At 39.1% G+C, this 25,737-nt stretch overlaps 1 protein-coding gene and 1 pseudogene across 2 annotated transcripts in view; one reads left to right on the top strand and one right to left on the bottom strand.

The window, feature by feature from the left end:
- The window catches only part of IMPG2 (interphotoreceptor matrix proteoglycan 2), a 233,472-nt gene that overhangs the window by 116,328 nt on the left and 91,407 nt on the right, over positions 1-25,737 (top strand). The gene's annotated exons all lie outside the window — the stretch shown is intronic.
- Positions 23,508-24,263, bottom strand: LOC118017285 (annotated as a pseudogene).

Raw genomic sequence — 25,737 nt, 5'->3', positions numbered from 1 at the left:
AGAAAAGTGGAGTAATTTTCAAATGCTGTCCACCTGCATATCTATTATTTAGGGGTGCCTGGACGGCTCAGTCGGTTAAGCTGCGGACTCTTGATTTTGGCTCAGGTCATGATCTCAGCATCCTGGGATCGAGCCCCACATCAGGCTCTGCACTCAGCAAGGAGTTGTTTGAGGATTCTCTCTCCCTCTCCCTCTGACCCTCCCCTGCTCTCTCTTTCTCAAAATAAATAAATCTTTTTAAAAATCTGCATATCTAGTATTCAAACGAAAAAAAAATTTTTTTTCTATTTCTTTTTACCTAGAGTATCCTAGCCCCTTTTTCTTTTTTGAGCCCTCCGCCCTATTGTTCATAGTCTCATATGTAGGTTGGATGCGTGGAGGATAACATCATCTTTCTGAGTTCACACACTTTATCATCAGATATAGGTAGAGCAAAATCAAATGCCCTGGTGCTCTTTCTCTCACACTGTACCGGCATCTCAGGAGGAATATTGAGCCTCAGGATAAATATGTCATGTCCTGATGGGAGTACCAACATTACTAAGATGTTTGGGAAATAATATAAGTTTCATATTAAAACACCCAGATTTATTGTAGAGTAGATAATGTAATCTGTATGATTTAAAAACATAGGACACTATTGTGCCTGGCTGTTATTTTCAAGATGTAAGCAATAAAATGTAATATTTAGAGTGCAATCTCTGAGCTCAGGTGAACCACTTAAAACCTCGTTAAGCCTTGGCAAGTTACTGGGGTGCCTGGGTGGCTCAGTCGGTTGAGCATCCAGGTCCTGATTTCAGCTCAAGTCATGATCCCAGGGTCAGGATCTCAGGGTCGTGAGCTGGAGCCCCGCCTGGGCCTCTGTATTCAGCCTGGAGTGGGCTAGTCCCTCTCCTTCCCCCTCTGCCCCTCCCTTCCCCTCTCTTCCTCCCTTCACTCATCCTTTCTCTCTCTCAAATAAATAAATAAATAAAATCTTAAAAAAAAAGAAACAAACAAAAACCTAGACAAGTTACTTAACCTCTTTACCCTTCAGTTTCCTCTTCTAGGAAATGTGGCATTAAAGGTGAACATTAGAGGTGCTTAGCTTAATATCTGACACGTAGTAAACCCACAAATGTTAACTATGATACTGCTGGTGGTGATATGATCAGAGCCTTGGAGGTAAAAAATTAATGCTCCTTGGTCACTAGGGGTGGAAATGTTTGTATAGCACTGCTCTGGGGAAATTAAGTCCACCTCTGCCATCTCCTTTTTGGGTCTGGGTATTCAGAACATGCTGAAGAATTAGCCTAAAGCACAACTGTAAAGGGGCAATTGTTGCCCTTGAATTTGGAACCAGTAGTGCTTGTTGGATGGTACGATATCTCTGGGTCACTAGGAGTTAAATATGATCACCAAGTGAGAAATTTGGACCAGAAGCTGAATTGGTCAGGAAGTGGGGCAAGGATGAAGGGTCCAAGTTTTCAGTTGGAGGGTTTACAAGTGGTTTAGCTTCCCTCAAGAGCAGCATCTGGGGCTAAGGTCAAAGGATTACATCAGGGTAAGAAATATGAAGGATAAATCCTACCACTCTCCTCTCCTCTGACCATTACTAATGAACTACCAGACTTTTTCAAACAAAGCCGAGGTGTGGCTTCAGAATCCTTTTCAGTAGGATGCTCCAGGGAGACACTACTGAATATTATCACTTGAGAAGTCTCTTTCTGTGTAACTCTTGAGAAATCCCAGGAGCTGTGGATTAGTAAGAAAAATTAACCGAAGTGGCTTTAAGACTCATCTGCTTGAGTGAGAATACTTCCATGCCTCACAATATTGGAGTCCTTCTTTCTCCCACCCTTTTATCAGGGATCAGGGCCCTGGTAAAAGAGAAGGAAAGGAACAGATGTCACACTCTGTTGATTGTCCTTACCTTTCTAGCTAACCCTGAACAAATGCTGATGCCTTCTCTGTGGCAGGTGTCGCAAGGACTGGTGTCTTCATGGGAAACCTGACTGGGTTCTCCCAGGGACTGGTAGGGGGACACCTATTGCACAGTGTCCTGTCTACACCTCTTCAATCCCCTTCAGTTGGCTTTGTGCTCAGATCCCCTCTCACTGGGGACAGGCCATTGAGAAGATTGTTCAAATTTCATTTCTCAGGGTTACTTAAAATCATGATTAGGGTTCACTGTTTCTCTATTCTACTCTATCATCTTTTCATTTCTGTTTCCGTTCTGGTAGGTATAAAATCTCTAAAAAAAATAACAATAACAAACCCATTACACGTCAATTTAATCAATTATTTTTAATGAAAAATAACTATTTTCCCAAACAAATGTCAGTAAGAAGAGTAGCCTTATTTTTTATTTTTGGAAATATCTTTAACGCCTAGCTTAATAGATAATAACTGGATTCTAAAATCTTATTCTGTATTTAATTTGTTGTGATTTTTTTTTTTTTAAATTGAGACATACAAAGAAAATCTGGCATAATGTAGATACACAGTGGGAAAAGGAGATGTATTTTAATGGCCTCTTCAGGTAATTGTGAGTAGTCCTTAATACTACACTAAAATTTGAAAGTGGTAGTTTCTTAAAGGTTGGTTGTAATGTGGAATTTAAAATCATATCAACAAACTTTTAGGGTGTCTGGGTGGCTCAGTCAGTTAAGCATCTGCCTTCAGCTCAGGTCATGATCCCAGGGTCCTGGGATCAAGTCTCTCATTGGGCTCCTTGCTCAGCGGGGAGCCTGCTTCTCCCTCTCCCTCTGCCTTTCCCCTTGCCCATGCTCTCTCTCTCTCTCAAATAAATAAAATCTTAAAAAAAACCCCAGCAAACTTTTCATACTCTGCATTAAAATCCAATTATACTTCTTGTACATTGAATAGTTATTTACCTATGAGTGATTTTGTAATAGCATGCAGTGGTCTTGGGAAAAATATTGGTTCACTTAGCTAATCAGATCTTCCAAAGATGGACATGTTTCATTATTCAATGTGAAAAAAAAAAATCACACCACCAATTTTATTAGAAAAGTCCTTAAATATTGAGAAACTAAGTTCATTGTAGTAGACACAAGTCTTCCAACATTCTAATTTTTACTTGTATTTTATCTTTGGTAAAAAATACTATGAGCTATTTTCATAGAAGTGGTGGGCTTACTTTATTGACTTTTTAAAAAAGATTTTTATTTATTTTTTGACAGAGAGAGAGACAGCGAGAGAGGGAACACAAGCAGGGGAAGTGGGAGAGGGAGAAGCAGGCTTCCCATGGAGCAGGGAGCCCGATGCGGGGCTCCATCCCAGGACCCTGGGATCATGACCTGAGCCGAAGGCAGCCACTTAATGACTGAGCCACCCAGGTGCCCTGACTTTGTTGATTTTAAGAAAATACCTGACAAGGGGCGACTGGGTGGCTCAGTCGTTAGGTGTCTGCCTTCGGCTCAGGTCATGATCCCAGAGTCCTGGGATCGAGCCCCGCATCCGGCTCTCTGCTCCGCGGGAAGCCTGCTTCTCCCTCTCCCACTTCCCCTGCTTGTGTTCCCTCTCAAGCTGTGTCTCTCTCTGTCAAATAAATAAAATCTTAAAAAAAAAAAGAAAAGAAAATACCTGCCAAATACCCAAGTCTGAATAATCATAGTTTGTCTGTAATTCATTCTTTTATTTTTATTTTTAAATTTTTTGTTATTCATTCTTTTAAGTAAAAATGGTGTCAGTAGGAAGTGGAATAATGCCCCCCCCTCCAGATGTCCTAATCCCTGGAACCTGTGACTCTACTACTTTACATGGCAAAAGAGACATTGAAGATGTGATTAAGGATTTTAAGATAGGGATATTATCCTGAATTATCAGGGTGGGCCCAGTGTAATCACAAAATTCCTTTAAGTAACAGAAAGAGGCAGGAGATTTGAAGATGCTATCCTTGTAGTTTTGAAAATAGAGGAAAAAGCTACAAACCACAGAATGCAGATGGATTCTAGAAGCTGGAAAAGGAAAAAAAAAAGGATTTCTTTTCCTTAGAGCTTCCAGAAAGAACTTACTGCTAACACCTTAATTTTAGCCCAGGGTGATCTGTGTCAGACTACTGTTCTCCGGAAATATGATATTAAATTTGTGTTGTTTAAGACACCAAGTTTGTGATATTTTGTTATAGCAGCAATAGGAAACTAATACAGTATTCCATGAAAAAGCAGCTAATTCAGCTCACAAGTCAATCACACAAGTATTTTTCCTGAAGATAACGTACTTGAGTATGGGGCAGCTAAAATGCTTAACTGTATTTCTATTCATTTTCTTGTAGAATATTAAAAAGACATGTAGTCAAGCAACAAGATGTAGTAAAATTAATAATTTTTACTCCTTCATCAAGGACAGTCTTATGTGAACCCTTTTTTCCCTTCCTGTGAGTGTGTGGAGGTAAAGAATACACCACTACTAGTAAGTTTGGTGTCACTATCTTCATTTGTGTGAAGGGTCTAGTGGTTTTAATCTCTTTTACTTTTACTCTTTCACTTTTGCATCATCAGTGGAAATACCAACAGTCAGAAGGCAACTAATGTCTTAGGATTTTTATGAAATGAGTTTGACCTTGTGAACCCCCTGATAGTGTTTGGGAGACAGCCTGGTGTCCACAGTGTGAGGACTGCTGGGATAAATCTTCATATTACAAAGCATTCTCTTTTAGCTATACTGCCCCTCCCTGTCATGGAGGGGTGGGAAAAGCCAAAACACTCTCCACAGACTTCTGGAAAATCCTCACTCCCTCCCACCAATTCTTTTATACTGACTAGACAAGGGTGGTACTGGGATGGTGGGCGATGGTAGCAGGATGGGCTCTGGAGAGGGTGTTTGTGCCTCAGGGTATGCAATATTTTTTTTCTAGTTTGAGGTCATTCAATACTCAGTTGAAAAGGCTTTGAATTTTGCGATGGGGTTTCAATTATAAGTGAAATTTCTATTTTCAAGAGAATCCCTGGTTCTTCTTTTAGAATGAGTTAGATAGCATCCCAAACCATGTTGGGCTTTAAAAACTGAATACAAATCAGGAAGCAATTTGGAAAATGTTTTATTGTAACCCACTGTTAACACTATTCAGAAGTCCAGATGTGCTCCTGAAGAAGTGAAAGAGCAAAGTGATACAAATGAAAAGTATGCTAAGGCCCGAGAGTATCCTGAACTCCTGTAAAAACAATTGTGGACTTTGTTTTAGTTCCTGTATCTGGCCTTCTGCACACAGTGGGTGCCAAATAAATACCACTCACTGACTGATGGAAGGACGAGGAAAGGAATTGGATGAACTTGATGGTGGCAAAATTTCAAGTAGGAAAGCCTGATCCATTGCATTTGGCCCCTTCAGGGAAGCAGTAGGATTATATGCCTAAAATGTGGGTTTGTGTATGGCCGTAGTACTTTCTTGCTGTGTGATTTTGGACTAATTAACTATTTTGAGCCTCATTTTAATCTTTTGTGAATGAAGGTAATAAAGGTACCTAATATTTATTATGGGGATCTAAGAATGGTGAGGTATGTAATGGTGAGGAATATTTTGCAATGTGCCATTCAGATTTTAATCCCAATATAATCATTAGCCTAGATGGCTTCACACAAATGTGAGGGCAGTCTGACAGTGAAAAACAGGGCAGAGGAGTGAGCATCAGTCCCAAGGGTCATGACACCTTCCTTGCCTCTCAACATAGTCCTCAAAGTCTAAGCTGAGACTCTGCCATTTCTGTGTGACCCTGGGGATGATTTCAATATATTTTCGTAGTGCATTCTAGATACTACATGCATCAGAATCATGTGGGGTGGCTGTTAGATATGTAGGTAATACTCTCCTGCAAGCAGATTCCTGGCCCTTCCATCCAGACCCTCTGAAACAGTCTTGACGCTGGAGTCGAGTTTCGTTTGTCAGTAGGTCCTGATGTCAACTTGTCTGTGATTCTCATGTACGTTCAAGTTTGAGACCTGCTGCCTTAAGCTCTTTGTGACTCAAGTTCCTCATCCATACAAGAGGCTATTTTATTAGATGTTGTCACGTCTCCTGGATAGCACCAAAATGATAAATTTCCATTATTTTTTCATGATTTATGAAGTGTTATACTGTTATCCTCAACCAAGAAATCAGCTTATTTATTTTAAAAGTCAAATACTATATGTTGGTTATTGACTTTAAATTAAAAAAATAAAATAAAAGTCAATGCATAGGTACATGGTGGAGGGTAATCAATGAATGGAAATAATGTTTATTTTCTGTGATGATTTCTACTGTTTTAGAAATGGAAATATTTACTCTTTTTGCTCTGGCCAAAATGTTCATTTGCTGATGAATTAATTTGAGAAGCAAGGGACAAGATGTAACTAACAGAATTGGCAAACACACAGAAAAGGCCGTCTCGTGGTTAGGTCTGTTGGAAAGAAACCTCAGACTTCCATAGAACAACACGAGTATACTTAGGGGTGGAAAGAAGCACATAGGGAGCTGCTGACAGCAGATCTGGGGCTATCTGAATGCAGTCGAAGGGAACCGGATCCCAGTAAATGCTCTGCTTCAGCCTGTGGAATCCTTCTTTTCTCATTATCATCACTAGATGATATAGTTAGCTCTTCCTTGGCGCAGGATGCTGAGCTGGGCCCTGTGCTCACAGGGTGATCAATTTTCCTGAGGCAAATTCCTGTGCTGCCAGAAGCAAGGGACAGTTTCCAGATGACGGCTGCTCCCTCCTCTACAAAGCTCAGTTTTCCTCGTATGATGACCATATGTCCTGGGTTTTCTAGCCGAGACTCAGTTTCATGTAATTTTATTCTTTTAAAAAAATCATTCATTAAATTTCTAGCCAAATCTGACCTAATTGTTCCTCATTTGTAGGAATATATATATTATTCCTATAAATTATAATATATATAACATATATATTAAAGTCACAAATCAGAAAAAAGCTTCTTTGTCAGATCAGATTTTCCCAATTTTGGTTCAGGAATCATAGTCATCTACGAGGTCAGGTGGAAGGCAGAAATATTCAGTGGTGCTACAATGGGTAGGTAGAACTACTTAATAATGAACAAACCAAATGGATACAGACCAGTTCTGTCTGCTAAAGATAGCATAATCTTGTATAGGTATGTATAAATATGCCTACTTTCAATCAACATTCTTCTAAAAGTCATTCTGTTAGTGGAATGCATTTTTTTACAGCTGAGGAACCATGCATGGTTAATGTTGGCAGATGGATTTAAGAGAAGTAGCAAGACATGACCTGCTACTCATTGAAATGCTTCTCACAGCATCTCTCCTTGCTTCCCATCTGTTGCTTTCTTCTTCCATATTGATTTTTGTGGACAAGGCTTAACCAATCATTGTTGGTCTGAGTTCCCTTTGCACTCTTATATGCTGGACAGCATGTCAAATACTTCTTGTTTCTTCTTCTTTAGATCTGAACTGAGCAGTTAATAAAAGCCAAATCATTGGTTCCAGGTTTCAGCTTAAATCCAATTTTAGTTCCTGTCCCTCTTGGTGAATTTAGAACCATTTAATATTTTCCCCTTTTGCTGGATTTTTTAGGTGACCATGATATCTGAACCAAAAATCACAGTGTGTGATCTGACAAGGGATATATTTTTCTGATTTGTGCATTTATTTATGTTAAATGTCTTCTAAATGGGGATAAACTATGTTGGATTTCATTATCAATTTAATGAATCACTTTTTTTTCCTGTGTGTTGGGTAAGGGGCCCATGTGGTCCTTGGCTTTTGTAGGTCTCTAGTGAGGTGACCTTTGACTTTCCACATGGCCCCAGGACCCTGAAACTCTCTCTGCTGATGCTATACCTCACCTAGGGCAGAGAAATATCTGTGAGGATGTCCATGGTCTTTTCTGCTGTAGTATTCCTTCTCTGGCATCTGACAACCACACTCCCAATCCCATTGGCTCTCCTAGGAATCAGAAAGTAGGCTCCCTTTCTCTTTTTCTTATATCCCAAGGCTGAAAGAATCCTTCTCACATCTAAGGGGCAGGGGTGAGATTCGCCTCCAAATTTTTGTCCAAATGTTATATCTGCACATCTAATCTTCTCCTCAGTCTAAAACACAAAATCCAGAGAGGCTCATTTATGGATTTTGCTTTGTTTGATTCTGTTTTCTGTCCCACAAAAACTTCCTTTGGGGCAGCCAGCTGGCTGATGCAGGAAAACAATGAGCATAACATATCTTAAAATGTCAAAAGTGCTACATACACTGTGTTAGTACTTATGTGAGCTCTCTCTTGATATCTTCAAATTCCCCTTGGGTAATTATTTACAAGTAATTATACTTCCTCCCTCTGATATATACTCTGGAAACTAAGAACAAATCTGTAGTCCTAACTGAGGCTTTCCTGAGGAATCTCCTTGCAAATGCAGTCTGTTCACTGCCAACTCTCATATAAACCCTGCCAGATACCATTTTCTTCATTTTGGTTCCTGGTGCAGAACTTAAGTTTTTGAAAGACAATTTAAAAAGAATATTGTGAAATTTTATGGGTTGAATTGCATCCTCCCAAAATATATGTTGAAGTCCTAGTCCCCCAGTACCTGAGAATGTGAGTTTGTTTGAAAATAGGGCCACTGCAGATATAATTAGATAAGATTAGGTCATACAGGAATAGGGTGGGCCTTTAGTTCAACATGACTGGTGTTCTTATAAGCACATGGTCATGTGAAGACAGAGGATCAGAGTGATATATCTATCAGCCAGGGAACGCCAAAGATTGCTGGTAAACTGCCAGAGGCTAGGACTAGGCGAGGAAAGGATTACCCTACAGATTTTACAGGGAGCATGGCCCTGCTGACACTTTGATTTCAAACTTGCAGCCCCGAGAACTGCGAGATAATAAATTTCTGTTGTTTTAAGGCACTCTCTTTGTGGTATTTTTTTTCATATCAGCCCTAGGAAACGTAATCTGTAATATGTAAATCATTGATTTAGAACTTAGATTTTTTTAAGTTTTAAAAAAATTGAGGTGTAACATATAAAAGTAAAGTATATGAAATGAAAGTTCACAAATTTTAAGTGTATTGTTCAATTTTTATATGTAAATTTTAATAGTTTTTTAATTAAATTTTTTTTTGAAGATTATTTGAGAGAGAACTCGTGTGGGGGGAGGGGCAGAGGGAGAGAGAGAGAATCTCAAACAGACTCCACACCCAGTATGGAGCCTGATGCAGGGCTTGATCTCACAACCTTGAGATCATGACCTGAGCTGAAATCAAGAGTCCGACGCTTAATTGACTGAGCCACCTGGGCACCCCATGGAAATTTTAATAGTTTTTTATGTATACCTGTGTAACCATCATCCACACCAATAGATAAAATATCTCCAACACTCAAGATGGCTCCCCTTGGGCTGCTTCCCAGTCAATATCATCCTTCCTATTTACCTTCCTCAGAAGTAAACATTATTTTGACTTCTATCCCTCTCTATTAGTTCTGCTTATTCTTGAACTTTGCAAAAATGGAATCGTAAATATGTACTCTTTTTTGTTCAGCTTCTGCTCAACATAAAGCCTATAAGATTCACTCATGTTGTTGTGTGTGCCTGCAGTTCATTGGCTTTAGAATTAAGAATAATACAGTTCTCCATATTACTTTGGACAGAATTAGCTCCTTGGCTTTACAATATAAAGTTGCTTCTATGAATTGATTTAATTTTATGATATAGTTTAATGAACTAGAAATGGCTGGAGCTGTCAGCATAAGACAATTTCAATGACTCTTATTTTTAAAAAATAATTAAATACACATGTGCTGAACATCTGTCACTTGGTAGGATGGAATTAGAAATTGTAAATGAATCGCACAAGAAGAGACATGCATGTAAACTGCATGCATCATTGAAAAGACCCATGTGGGGCTCTTGCTTAATACTAGGAAATAACAGGAGAAAAACAAACATTTGGCTCAGAAATCATAGTAAATTCCCTTTGATCCAGCAATTACATTTCTAGGAATTTATGTCAAGGAAATAGATATGCAAAAAGTTTAGCTACAGGGATGTTACATATATTACTGCTGATAGGGGAGGGGAAAGAGTGAGAGAGTGAGATCATGAGCAAGCGAGAGAGAACTAATGTGGGAGGGAAGCAGCTAAGTCCTCAATAACTGAAGAGGATTGGTTAAATAAATTAAGGCACATCACAAAATAACAAGTGTTTTCACTTGTCAAATTTAATGCATCTCTACTTAAGCAATGAAATATTTACAGTGCTTAAAAATTACCTATGTGTTTTAGAAATATCTTTAATGATGTAAACATGTTGCCTGTGTATATGTTTATTGGTAAAGTTGTTACTAAACAATAAACACAGGATGATCTCATTTTATAGTAACATCATGTAAATAAAAAACAAAGACTAGGAGGCTAAATACCAACATATTATTTAATGGTGGTTACTTCTAAGGGGTAGAATTATATGTGATTTAAATATTCTTCTTTGTGCTTTTGTTTTCCCAAACTTTTGTTAATGTTTTTGAAATAAGAAAACTATTTCTTAAAAAAAAAAGCAGAAAAGGATAGGGAATAACTACCTATTTTCAGGCTATGTTTACTTTGCATTAGATGATTTTATTTAAAAACATAGCAGCAAATTTTGTTCATTAGAAGGTCCATCTGAGATAATTTTTAACATGGCCCACCTCTAATTTACACTATTGCATAAAAGCAAAGCTTAACGTTCCTTTTTATTAATTATATTTTGTGAATATCTCCAGAAAAAATCCAACTTTTTAAATGTAAATAATTATAATATATATTCAAGTTTATGAATATAAAACTTATGAGCAAAACCTGTTTTTTATTTTAATGTGATATAAAGAACTGGATGGGAAGATCAACTTGCATGACTCACCCTACTGTTCTGTTTGCTTTTGGAAAGAAGAGGCTGTCTCCATCTGAAGGCTGGGGATGAGTATACTTAGGTTTATTGGGGGAGAGAATGGATTGAAGGCGGTGAGGAATTAGAAGAGAGGCTTTTAGGCATTTGAACTATTCAAAGCTGGACTCCAAACCATAATTTCAGATTAGGATTGAATGTGGAGAACTGAGACCTACAGGTCCTTGTGGAATTTTAGGGGCATGGAGCAGAAGACTGGAGGTGAGGAATAAATGGATAATAGACCATGAAGGTGCATCTTGATTTGAAAACAGGGGCTGTGCATTTGCACTTTGTAACTTCTAATGCTTCTTGTTTTTGTGTCTTTTATCATATATATATATATATAGAGAGAGAGAGAGAGACAGACCTAGACAGAGAGAGACAGAGAGAGTATATCTCTCTTGTCTCTTAGAGATGGAAGCAGCTGTCTGCTTTGGTAAGACTTTCAACACCTGGTGTTCACTACAGTTTTATGAAATTTATTGATTTTGCTGTCTGTCCTCAAATTTAATACATTTCCACTTCAGGTCAACAATTTTATGGATATTGCAACAGAATAAGAATATTTTGTTTCCATTCTTTTGTGTCCATCATATTAATCTCTCTCTCTCTTTCTCTCTCTCTCTCTCTCTCTCTCTCTCACACACACACACACACACACACACACACACACACACACACACACAGCCCTAAAGCCAGTCCTACAGAGCCATTAAAGACCCAGAAATTTTTATTTATGACTCCCCTCCTTCCTATTTAATTTATTGATCAAACACTACTGTTCTTTAGATCAGGACTAAGAAAGCAGAAAACCTTTCCCCTCCCTATTCCCCATTTGTTTTGTTTGCTTGTTTTCTGCTGCTGTAAACTGTTCATCTCCCCGAGGACATGCTGATTATCAACCATTTCCTGCTGAGACAGAGGTAAGGCCTACATATTGAGACTGGATCTGAAATATGGGCACTGGACTACATTATAATGAGACATCAGAAGACAAATGCACATGCATTTAGTTGTGTTTCCACCCGTCAGAACTCTCAAGAACCCTGAGGCAGTCACCACATGGCTGTGTGTGACCAGGAATCCAGGGATGGCTGGCCCTGTTTTTCAATGACTGCAGGTCTCCTGTTGGTATCGGGTTCATTGCCTGAGCTGATGGTTACTAGGGTGCTGGGGACTCAGTTTTAGGGATCCTTTCTTGGCAATCCTGCTCTTATGAAGTGCTTCTGGCAACAAACCCTCTACTTGCTGTTGTAGAGCCTTCTCATGGGTTTTAGTTATTTAGAATTCAGACAAGGAAATTTGCTTGGCCTGTTGTAGTCTTTTTCTCTGTGAGTTGCATTTTTATGTTTTTACCATTGATGTCTGCTTTTGTAATCTTATCTCTTCTTTTTCCAATTGATTTTCCAGTGAATGTGGTCATTTTCATGATTTACAGTTGCCAGACTTAGCAAATAAAAATACAGTACAAGCAGTTACATTTGAATTCCAGATAAACAGCAAATACTTTTTAGTATAAGTATATCCCATGTGATATTTGAGACATATTTACACCCCCAAATTGTTGTTGTTTATCTGAAATTTAAATTTAATTAGGTATTCTGTTATTAATCTGGCAATTCTATTTTCATCTGACTTAAGAGCCTGTCCTTACTTAAAACCTTCTCAAAGAAAAAGGAGATCAAGCCCTTGTGGTTACAAGCTGTTGGAGCAGAAATTTAAAATTTTGGTGGAAGTGAGACTTCTGGGATTATCTTTGGAATTTGGTATGTTCTACCTAACCTCTGGGGCTTTGTATATGATGTTCTTTATGTCTGGAGTCGTCCCTTCCTCTTCCCATCCCCCAACCCTCTCTTTGTGCTCTTGTTCTTGCTCTGCCCTGACTGCCTGAGTTCCTACTCTTTTGTTAAGTTTGAGTTTTGAGGCCATTTCTTTCCTCTGAGCACCTGTCCTTGATGATACAAATAAGTGCCCGTCCTCTGTGTGTGCACAGCATCCTGAGCTTCCCTACCGTACAACTTGCTTGTGGCACTCAGTCTGTGAGGAGAGGACTGTATCTGTCCAGGTCATTGTTGAATCCTCAACAATGTCTAGCATAGGCTGTGAATGAATGAATGAACCAGTGAATGAATACATATGGAGACTAGGAGTAAGGGGGGTGAATTGGTAAACTGGAGAATCTTCACTAAAAAATGTGGTAAGAGAAAATAAAGACACATGCTTGATTCTAGGAGAATGGACCAAAGCCAGAGGGGAGGGATAAGAGGGATGATTTTTAAATAAAGCAAATGCCTTTCAACCATATTGTTCCCTGGCCCAGACTCCATGGAGTCGTGCTTAAGTCCCAGGGCAAGGCGATCGCCTGTGAGATAGCAGTCATTCCAGGGGTAAAGTCTGTCCCTTCACAGCGTGGCCGTGGCAGTCTGAGAACAGGTGCTGTCATCTTGAGTGAGTTGTAATCGTGTAGCTCACAACCCTGTAGTCGTCCAAGACAGGCACTGTCATGTTTGTGAGCTTGGGCAGGACAGAGGAAAAAGGCAGCTATTCATGGCAAATACAAACTAGAGTTCTTGTACCCACTGAAGGCTCCCAGCACTCTTTGAGATTTACCTAAGAGGGGACCAGAGTTTTGGCAGAGTTGTTGGAGAACAAAGGCCACAAATCCTGTTTATAACATATGGTGACCCTATTTTTACCCTCCAGTTGGTGTGGCCTGGGAGACATTGACTGTAACCATATTTACTAGCTTCTTTGTTTAGGATACTCATAAATAAAGATGATGGCTAATTCTTCCTCATGCCCTCTGCAGGGTCGTTTATAGTTTCTCTCTGCAATTAAATTGCAGGCTCTGAAAGAGCAGAGAACTTTATGAGGCAGAGGAAAATCTGATAAACTGGCCTTGTCCTCACTTGGAGCAGGCTTATGACCATACGTCATGTAACGGTGTTATTTATTAGCATTTTTAGGAGAAACTATTTGCTTCTAATAATGGAAGACCTTTCAGATAATTAACTGTGCTTGCTTCTAATTAAAATAGCCTACAGTTGCACAAAATAGGAAAGCTATGACTCTCCTGCTTTGAATTTGAATTTGAATAACAATGAGTGAATGAGGGATGAGATTATATGAGGAACACATTCTGATGTCCCTTAATGGTATATTTTTTTCTCTTTAGTATCTAATGCAATGCTAACAGTTAACATCTTCCTACTGAGACAGTAAATGAAAGGAGAAACAATGTTGTTTACAAAAATATTTTTTAATATTTGTTTTTGACCATAATTGAAAAGTAAATAGTTGTAATGGGTGGGTAGAAGCAGGGTTAAGATACTTATGGTGAGAGTAATTAGCATTTCATGTGCCTCTCAAATTTATTTGCAAATATGAATTTACATAAAGGCTGTGGGCCATTTGTAAAATGAGGCTAGGACTGACCTGCTCCTTTCCCCAGGTTCTCTTGACCTGGGTCATACATCATAGCCACCTGGGAACATTTAATTCCCCTGATCTGAGATTGTGTCCCTGGCCAGTTAAACCAGAATCTCTAGGGTGGGCAGGCATCACCTTTTTAATAAAATTTCCCAGGTGATTTTAATGTGTATCCCAGGATGAGAACCACTATTCTGGAATGTACAAAAATTATTTGCAGACCCTGGAATGTTAACAGTAGAGACCGGATTTCAGGAAAATGCTGTAGGTCTCTGAGATAGAGTTTTCTACGAAGACCTGGAAGACCGAACAAGGTGGTGGTTGGTGGCATTTGTTAGCCATCCTGCCAGCTCTGTGCATGTGTGTAGTGTACCCACAGACCCAGCAAGAGGGCCCTGCATGTTACACACATCTGCGCGAAAAGAGGCCAGTGCTTTTTTCCAGTGTCTTAGGAAAGTTTTTTGATGCTTGGTAACCTGTTGAGGGAATGTGAATTATGGAAAAGGAAATAATGAGCCAAACCTCGCCTTTCAAATATGTGTGTGTGTGTGTGTGTGAGAGAGAGAGAGAGAATGAGAGTGAGAGTGATAGAAAGCATGAAGGGGAGAGGGAAGGAGATGGAGGTAGAGAGAGAGAGAACATGAGAGTGTCTTGAGACTCAATTTTCCTGGGAACTCATCCTGACTAAGCATAAAATACAGAAGGAACACTTGCACTTTGCAGAAACACTGGCACCTGGGTTAATCATTTGAGATCACTGTGGCAGTTCTGCAGCTCCAGGGGCTGCAGCGGGTGGTGGGGAGGCCAGTGGAGGGGCAGATGGATTGTGGAGTCTTCTCTACCGGACTTGTGGAGCTTGGATGTGAAATCCTTGCTTAGCTAGTTTTGGTGGTAAGTGAAAGAGTTGTATCACCCAGCAACACCACTTTGGATTCTCGGATAATTTGGGGGAGGCAAGGACTGCTTGGTTTGCAGGATCTTGGAAGATTTTATGGACCACTTGGATTCCACTTTACCACAGGAGGCAGGCAATGTCCTGGCCTAAGGCTGACTCAGAGAGGGAAACTTCCATGAAGATTTTATGTCTCAATAATGTGTCCTCTATGGTGTCCTCCCAATCCCACCCACTTAGTCACATTACAGCTCATATTGTATTAACAGGACAGGCCAGGGGAGAAACATCTGCTGTGCATCTTGTCCTAATGGCATCTCTGACAGCTGGTCCATAACTCCTTTCTAAGTCCTTTCCTGGAGCAAGGTTAGCTTTGCACTTGAAGACCTCAGGTTCCCTGCATTTTATAGGGAAGGTCATGGGTTCCTACTTGGGAGTCCTGAAAATGCAAAGGTGAGAAGGTATGGTGATGATAAATTTGTCTAAATGGGTTGGGACTAAAGAAGGAAGAAATGTAATAATTTGCAAATATCCATTCAAGACCATTCTACTCAGAGAAGATGTTTCATTCATGCTTTGATCATGAAGATGGAATTGAAGGTTTTTCTTGAGGTCTGGTTCATTCATTTTATTTTCCACTTGTTTAATACCAAGCTTCAGCAGCCTCTGCCTTCTGCAACCTAAACGCACCAATAATCTTCAGTGTCACTAATTACTGTGATGCTATAGGAATTATAAAGTCTTGCTGTGGGAACCTCTGTAGTTCCCCTTTTTATTTCACAAAACAATGATAGGGTGACAGTAACAGCTTTTGGAGTGGAATTTCAGCCTTGAGTAGCACCTCAGGGGAATGACCTGGAGTCTCATTCATTCTATTTGAATTGGGCTACAATAGATTCAGCCTGGGAGTGAGTCTTCAGTAAGATCACTGAGATTTTGCTTTTAATATTAGTGGTGCTGTGGCTGTGAACCCCATTCTCTTGGGTTATACACTGATACAGAGTAACTGAATATGTCTTTGTCAAGTGCTTACTAGTTGAAGGTTATATGGGTGCAGCATAGGAATCTGTACTCATGGAAGTTTCTCTTTCTTTAGGAAAACAAGTCACGGAAACTTAACTTGTAGGGGAAGATAGAATATAGTATATATCACCATAGACAGTTAAGAATGTAAGTGGGTAGGAACAGCTGGAGAAAGTTGCTTGGACTAGGTAAGATTGAGAAAGGCTCTGAAGGCTGGGAAGGATAAATGAAAAGGTGAAGGATATGGCATTTTGGGATGGGAAAATAATTAAGCAAAGGTATGGAGATAGGAAAGAGGATGATATATTTCAGGGACAATGAGGAGACTATTAGCTAGAATATTCATTCCCTAGGGTTGCTATAACAGACTACCACAAGTTTGGTGCTTTAAAACAATAGAAACATATTCTCTCACAGTTATGGAGCGTAGAAGTCTGAAATCAAGGTGTTGGCAGAGTTGGTCCCTTCTGGAGGCCTTGAGGGAGAAACCATTCCATGCCCCTCTCCTAGCTTCTAGGTGTTTGTCAGCAATCTTTGGTGTTCTTTGGCTCATAGATGCACTACTCCAGTTTCTGCCTCTGTCTTCACATGTCTTCTCCCCTGTGTCTCCATGTGTTAAATTTCCCTCTCCTTTCTCCACAAGGACACCAATCATTGGATTTAGGACTCACCCTAAATCCAGAGTAATCTTACCCAAAGATCCTTAATTACATTTGTAAAGATGTTATTTCCAAAAAAAGATCATAATCATAGGGGTTAGGACTTAGACATATCTTTTGGAGGAGACACTATCAACCCACTACAGATAGCAAAAGGGAGTAAGGTTGGATGGATGGAAGAAGTCTGACTGTGGCAGGTCCTAAACTAAAAAAAAATACTGTAGTGGGGATTCTAGTATAAACATCTCAGTTATCAGTCAGAATGGATGTGTTTGGAGGAAAGATCATGGGCTCAGCTCATGTAGGGTCATTTGCATCAAAGACTGGGGAGAAATCATTATGAAAGAAGGAAGAGTAGGGTACATGTGATGGTTAATTTTATGTGTGTGTGTGTGCGATGGTTAATTTTATGTGTCAGTTCGACTGCACCACAGGGTGACCCAATTAAACATTGTTTCTGGATGCATCTGTGAGAGAGTTCTGGATAAGATTAGTATTTAAATTGGTGTACTCAGAAAGGTAGACCGCCCTCTCCAACGTGGGTGGACATCATCATCCAATCAGTTGAGGGCCTAAATATGGAGGTGGAGGAAGGAGGAAATCCTCCTTTTATCTTTCCGCCTGCTTGCTGAACTGGGACATTGGTCTTCTCCTGCCCTTGAATTGGAATTTATACCATTGGCTTTCCTGGGTCTCTGCAGATTGTGAGATTTCTCAGCCTCCATAACCATAAGCCAATTCCTTATAATAACCCCCTTATAATAACCTCCTAATACAGTGCATAAGGACTATAGGTCATCATCAGTGGTAAGAGGTGATTTGAGTACATCATGGGTAATTTTCTCAGATTGGTCTGTAGCTTAACCCTCTTGGACCCCTATCTGGATCTTAAGCCAGAGCCAGGGTGAAACCTGCATAAAACTGAGGTCACAAGGCAGGACTATGTTCCATTCTAGCATAAAGTAGGTAGATAGAGTAATGACCTATCAGATATTCAGAGCACCTAGTAGTGGAATATTGTGCTTTGGAAGTAATAGGCACAAAAGTTTTCTCCTCAGTTACCTGAAAGTTAGGATCAGGAAGGACCTGGAATCAATGTAGCCAATATCAGGAGCAAACAAGGTTAGCCAAAACATGGGTGTACCACACAATATGTTAAAGCAAGAAAACACCATACCATGTCCTTCCTGATGCCTGCTTCTTCCTGCCTAAAAGTTTTTGTGGGTCTATCTTGCCTTCCCAACTGTGTTACAACCTCCATGAGAACAATAATCATGTTTTAGGATTATATGCTGGACACACAGTACATAATTAGTAAATGCTTGATGGATGGATAGAAACAGATCACTGATTTGCCTTATCATCTATCAGCTTCCTTATTCTTTCCAGAACTTATAAACAAACAAATTAACATGAACATATCTCAACTCTATACATTAATGATGGTGGAGGAGGTTTTGTTCTAAAATGGAAGGATGACATGCCATTGTAGGGATTTTTTTTTTTAAAGATTTTATTTATTTATTTGACAGAGAGAGACACAGCAAGAGAGGGAACACAAGCAGGGGGAGTGGGAGAGGGAGAAGCAGGCTTCCCGCCGAGCAGGGACCCAGTGTGGGGCTCGATCCCAGGACCCTGGGATCATGACCTGAGCAAAAGGCAGATGCTTAACGACTGAGCCACCCAGGCGCCCCGCCATTGTAAGGATTTTTGTTGCCCTATAAATTTCTGGGCATAGACTGCCGACCACATAAACCATGGTTGACTTGATGGAATCGGGACACTGGGTAGGAAGGTGAGACTCAATGAGAGTATCAAAACTCACTCACTAAAGGGTGTTACTCAGAAGCACTTCCATTCTTTTCAAAAGCAACTAGAGAATGGAGGGTGTACAAATTGTGTGAGATGTGGCTCTAGTTTATTAGAGCTGAGGCTTAACATGAGACTTCACATGAAGTTTTTTTTTTTTTTTTAAGATTTTATTTATTCATGAGAGACAGAGAGAGAGAGAGAGAAGAGGCTCCCAAGGATCAGGGAGCCCGATGTGGGACTCGATCCCAGGACCCTGGGATCATGACCTGAGCTGAAGGCAGACGCTTAACCATCTGAGCCACCCAGGCGCCCTTCACATGAAGTTCTTAACATTTAGATTCATTTAATGTTTCAGCATTTTTCTTCAGAAAAAAATAGAAATAAATTGTTTTGAGAACTAATGTACACCAAAATCTGAATGAATCTCAGGAAAGATAAATTTCATATTATTGCAACAATGGCATGATACAAGTGATACTTTATTATTACACAAATGATATCATACAGATGATACAGTATTATTATAAAAAATATTTGCCCGTAACTTGTGCATCTTGGTGTTTAATATTACCACTAAAGAGCAGAGAGGTCCTGCACAGCAGAGAAAACCGACAACAAAATGAAAAGACAACCTACCAAATGGGAGAAAATATTTTCAAATCATATATTTGATAAGGGGTTAATATCCAAAATATATAAAGAACTCATACAACCCAATAGCAAAAACCAAAAAACAACCAGTGTGATTAAAATATGGGCAGAGGATATGGATACACATTTTTTCAAAGAAGACACACATATGGCCAACTGGTACATGAAAAGGTGCTCAACATCACTAATTATCAGTGAAATGCAAATTAGGGCCACAATGAGATATTACCTCACACCTGTTAGAAAGGCTATTATCAAAAAGACAAACAATGACAGGTGTTGGTGAGGATGTGGAGAAAAGGCAGTCCTTATGCACTGTTGGTGGGGATGTATATTGGTATAACCACCATGGAAAATAGTATGGAGATTCCTCAAGAAATTAAAAATCAAATACCATATGATCTGGCAATTCCACTTTTAGATATTTATCTGAAAAAAATGAAAACACGGATTCAAATGAAAGCACCCCCATGTTAATTGTGGCATTATTGACAATAACCAAGACATAGAAGCAACCTAAGTGTCCATCTATGGATGAATGGATAAAGAAGATGTGGTATATATACACAAAATGAAACATTATTCAGTCCTAAAAAAAGAATGGAATCTTGCCATTTGCAGCAACATGAATGGGCTCTGAGAGCATTATGCTAAATGAAATAGGTCAGACAGAAAAAACATATACCTGTATTATCTCACTTATATTTGGAATCTAAAAAAATCCCAGAACAGAGCTCATAGATACACAGAGAACAGATTAGTGGTCGCCAGAGGCAGGGAGTGGAGGTTGGGTGAAATGGGTGAAGGTGGTCAAAAGGTACAAATTTCCAGTTATAAGATAAATAAGTCATAGGGGTATTATGTTCAGCATGGTGACTATAATAACTATATTGTATATTTGAAAGTCACTGAGTAGATCTTAAATGTTCTCATCACAAGAGAAAAGTTTTTAATTATGTGTGGTGACAGATGTTAACTAGACTTATTGTGGTGATAATTTCACAATATATACAAATAACAAATCATTATGTTGTACACCTGAAACTAATAGAATGTCATATGTCAGTTATAGCTCAAAAAAAAGGAGATGAATAGCTCAAAGGATATTGAAGAAGTATTTTAACAGGAGTGACCGCCATAGAGGTTCTCAGTTTCTTGAGTTTGTTTTCTTTCTAGAGGTAAGGATAATTTATAAGCTGTTAACTTTGTATGCTCTGCATGAACTCTTGGAAAAGTTTCAGACATGTATTGAATTTAGGCTTTTTTTTTTTAACTACCAAAGATTCCAAAGAGAAGGGAGAAATTAACCAGAACGGTTTATTACAAGAGCAACTTTTATGATTAAAATATCATTAGCCATGGTTCAGAATATTAGGTTAATAATTTCTTTAATATAGCCATTTGTCATTTATAGACACCAATCCATTAACCTGAGTTATCAACTCTGTTTTCCCTTCAATAACACTTAGGTTTTGAGGCAAACAAACAAGATTTTTTTCTGGCTTGTGTTTTTTTTTTTTTTAATTATTATGTTATGTTAATCACCATACATTACATCATTAGTTTTTGATGTAGTGTTCCATGATTCATTATTTGCGTATAACACCCAGTGCTCCATGCAGAACGTGCCCTCTTTAATACCCATCACCAGGCTAACCTATCCCCCCACCCCCCTCCCTTCTAGAACCCTCAGTTTGTTTCTCAGAGTCCATAGTCTCTCATGGTTTGTCTCCCCCTTCGATTTCCCCCCCTTCATTCTGGCTTGTGTTTATAAAAAACTTCTTGCAACTGCTTTATGTGCATTTACACATTTGAAAAGAAGGCAAAACTCATTACAGAGCCTTTATTCTTCTACAGTAACTATGTTAATTAATTTCCTGCCCATGAAAATATTTTTCCTTTTAATTAATTGTCATTTAGGTTCTCAACTTCTTCTTGTAATACTCTCCTGGATTACTTTACTACCTGCTATAAAGTTTTATGAAACTATTCATTACGTGTTACAGAAACATTATTCTGGATCCAGATCTCTAAAGGCTTTTTAAAGAAACAATTTATAATCAAAATTAAAAAAAAAAAAACAACTTTGTGCTTTTAAGGGTGTTATCAAGGAAGTAAAAAGACAATCCAAAGAATGGGATAAAATATTCACAATTCATATATTTAATAAGGGACTTGCATCCAGAATATGTAAAGAGCTCTTACACTCAGTAACAAAAAGACAAATAACCCAATTAAAAATGGGCAAAGGATTCAAATAGACATTTCTCCAAAGAAGATAGATATACAAATGACCAATAAACACATGAAAAGATGCTCAACATTATTAGTCATTAGGGAAATGCAAATCAAAGCCACAGTGAGATACCACTTCACACCCACTAGGATGGATGGTTATAATAAAAGATGACAATAAAAGTGTTAGTGAGGATTTGGGGAAACTGGAACCCTCATATATTGCTGGTAGGATTGTAAAATGGTGCAGCCACTTGGGAAATCAGATTGGCAATTCCTCAGGTGGTTAAATAGTTACTGTATGAGCTAGCAATTCCACTCCTATGTATATGCTCTAGAGAATTGAAAACATGTGTCCACACAAAATTTATACACAAGTGTTCATAGCATTATTATTCATAATAGCCAAAAAGCAGAAACAACCCAAATGCCTGTCAGCTGATGGATGGATAAATAAAATATAATAAATCTGTACAAAGGGATATTATTGTGTTGTGTTATGGACTGAATTTTGTCTCCTGCCCAAATTCATAAGTTGATGTCCTTACCCCCAATATGATGATATGAGCAGGTGGGGCCTTTGGGAGGTAATTAGGTTTAGATGAGGTCATGACATCATGAGCCCCCATAATGGAATTATGCCCTTATAAGAAAAGGAAGAGCCTCTAGAGCTTCCTCTCTCCATCATGTCAGGACACAGTGAGAAGGTGGCCATCTACAAGCCCAAGGACCAAATCTGCCAGCACCTTGATCTTGGACTTTCCAGCCTCCAGAACTATGAGAACTAAATGTTTGTTGTGTAAGCCACCCAGTCTGTGGTTTTTGTTACAGCGGCTTGACCAAAGACAGGTTGTGTGAAGGAATGAAATATTGATACATGCTACACATGGATGAATCTTGAAAACATTATGTTAAGTGAAAGAAGTCAGACACCAAAAGTCACCAAAAAAAAAAAAAAAAAGAAAGAAAAAGAAAAGAAAAAAAGAGGGAGGAGGTCCATTAAAACCAATCCCAAATCAGCAAATGGAGGTTTGATTCAGCCTCAGCATTGCCAGTCATTTCTGTCATAGGAGCGGTTGTAAGAGAGGTCAGAACATCTCTCTTAGAAGCAGACAACTGTGCACACGCAGGACCTCCCCGTGTCTGCCTCGCACCTGGTGGGTTGGTGGGACCTGCTTACTCATGTGAACTGGGAAGTCTCAAGCAGAGGCTGAAACTGGTGTGATAGTACCTGAATGTTGTATCGCCTTTTTTTTTTTTTTTTTTAAACTGGTCCAACAGTCTTGTCTTTACTTAAAATCTTTTGGCAAGGAAAAGAATGCAAGTAATTAGACTTAATCTGATACACTAGCTTCTTAGTTCTAAAAGTACTTGCAACAAAAGCCAATTTTCCTTTGGATGAGGATGGTAGCAATTCTTAATTACTGAAATCCCTTGTCCTAATTATACTGAAATCCCCATAAATGAGTAACAGCAAGTGTCATGAGGCTACCTGAAAATTTTCTCTTAAATTTATTTCCTTGATTGTGGAAACATAAACATAGCATAAAATTTACCATTTTAACTATTTTTAAGCGTACAGTTGAGTGGCATTAAATACATTGTCATTGTATATGAGGTTACTTTTTTTTTTTTTAGAGATTTTATTTATTTATTTGAGAGAGAGAGAATGAGAGACAGAGAGCATGAGAGGGGGAAGGGTTAGAGGGAGAAGCAGACCCCCCGCTGAGCAGAGAGCCCGATGTGGGACTCGATCCTGGGACTCCAGGACCATGACCTGAGCCGAAGGCAGTCGCTTAACCAACTGAGCCACCCAGGCGCCCATGAGGTTACTTTTTGAAATTTATCTTTTACTTGGTTGCCTTTTTCCTTCAAAATAGAAAAGTGCACTCAAAGTCCTTGCACATCCAGTTCAGTGATAATCAGTATTCTTGTAGGAGAACCCTGACACCAATCAGATAATTCTGAATTACTTCATTTACTACTTCTTGGGTAGGTTGTATGAAGTCTGGGTTAGCAAATTCTGGATGAAAAAGATCTCAGGTCCCAAGGATCTGTCATAACCAACGTCAGTGGAAAATTCTTTCTTTGAGATTGCCTTGATTCCAGGAGACTGTTTAATCCACTTGGCTCTCCTGTGTCATACTTGTTAAATTCTTTTCCTAAATCAGGGCAGACGTAACTACAGCACTTCTTTACTTCCATAGCTGTTTCCAGGGATTGCTCTGGAGGAATTCCTACTTCACAGCCTCTCAGCAGTTGCTGAATGAAATATGTTGTAGCTCGCCCTGTGATTGGAGTGCGCTTGCCCCAGCTGCCGACCACATGTCCTTCAACTGCAGGAAGGACAGGAGTGACACCATCTTCACTATCTGGTACCACACCAGTCACTGCAAGAGCAGCCTGCATGGCTATGTACAAGCCTGGAGTTTTGAAGGGCTCAAATGTTATTTCAGCAATATATTCTGTTCTCTGAAGCATTTAGCGGAAGTTTAATCAGAAGAAAGCAGACCTTCAAATTCTTGAAGAAAGACCTTCAAATTCTCCTTTAAGTATTTAAAGAACACTTGCTCCATACACCTTTCCATCAAGTGACAGTCTTCAACTATACCATAGTGGGTTGGCCACTTCATGGTACATGTTGCTTTTCCTATTACTTCATGCCCAATAAAGAAATCCAGGTTCACATTGCCTTTTCCCAGGAAACTAAGATGGCCATAAATGTCCACGTCCCAGTCAGATCCAGGCTGGCCCACAGCCAGAGTATTCTGTATAATTGTTTTGAATGGAGGTTATAGGGGAAGCAGGATAACAATTTGATTGTTGGTTATTGTTTGCATCATTATTATTCTTTTTTACCTTTTTTTTTTCAAATTTTTGTTTAAATTCCCAGTTAGTTAACATATAATGTAATATTGTTTCCAAGAGTAGAATTTAGTGATTCATCACTTACAAATAATACCCAGTGCTCATCACAACAAATACCCTTCTTAATACTCATCACCCATTTCGCCCATCCCCTGCCTACCTCCCCTCAGTGACTCTCAGTTTGTTCTCTATAGTTAATAGTCCCTTGTGGTTTGCCTCCCTCTCCTTTTTTTCTTCCTTCCCCTATGTTCATCTGTTTTGTTTTTTAAATACCACATATGAGTGAAATCATATAGTATTTGTCTTTCTCTGACTGACTTACTATAGCCAGAGTATGGAAAGAGCCCAAATGTCTATTGACTGATGAATGGATAAAGAAGATGTGGTACACACACACACACACACACACACACACACTGGAATATTACACAGCCATCAAAAAATGAAATATTGCCATTTGCAATGACGTGAATAGAGCTAGAGTGTATTATGCTAAGTGAAATGAGTTAGTCATCACTTGTTTTAAAAGGCCTAAAATTCAAGACTAGGCTAGACAAAGGTGTCACTCTTATTTTTTTTTAAAGATTTTATTTACCTGAGAGAGAGAGAGACAAAGATAGTGAGAGAGAACATGAGCAGGGAGAAGGAGAAGTAGGCTCGATGTAGGGCTCGATCTCAGGACTCTGGGATCATGACCTGAACCTAAGGCAGACACTTAACCAACTGAGCCACTCAGATGCCCCAGGTGTCACCCTTAATTTTGACAAGAGTCTAACACAGGTAGATTAGAAATAAATTATAGAAAGAGGCAAATAGAGCTTGCACCTAGGCTGAGAGCACTTAGGAGAATAAAAGGGTCAGAGATGGATGAGATCACAAATAATGCAATTCAAGTGTGGTCACAAATGCAATGTGTAGGTTGAATATACTGGTAAATGGTGATGTATTTGGAGGTTGACTGGGAAAGATGCATATGAGGGAAAGTTGAATTATGCAGAGGTTATTGCAATAAGTGTATTTCAATGAATTAGCTCTCTAGGCGATGCTCTTAAACCCAGGAGCACATCTGAATGATGGTTTTAACCACATGGTTAAAACAAACAGTTGTCTGTGTTCCACCTGAGGCCTATTGAAACAGGCTTTCCAGGGATGGCATTTGTATTGTTGAAAAGCTTTATAGGAGATGGGTTGAGGAAGGGCTATTTGAGCTGGAGAAATCATTCTGCAGTGTTTCAGAAACTAGTTTCTACCTCTAAATAGCAGGAGGGTGGCCTGAAGAGTTAA

Source organism: Mirounga leonina, unplaced genomic scaffold (genome assembly GCF_011800145.1).
Source record: "Mirounga leonina isolate KUSES-001 unplaced genomic scaffold, KU_Mleo_1.0 Mir_169, whole genome shotgun sequence".
NCBI classification, from domain to species: domain Eukaryota; kingdom Metazoa; phylum Chordata; class Mammalia; order Carnivora; family Phocidae; genus Mirounga; species Mirounga leonina.
The sequence above is the reverse complement of the archived record's forward strand: the minus strand, read 5'-3'. Positions and strand labels throughout refer to the sequence as shown.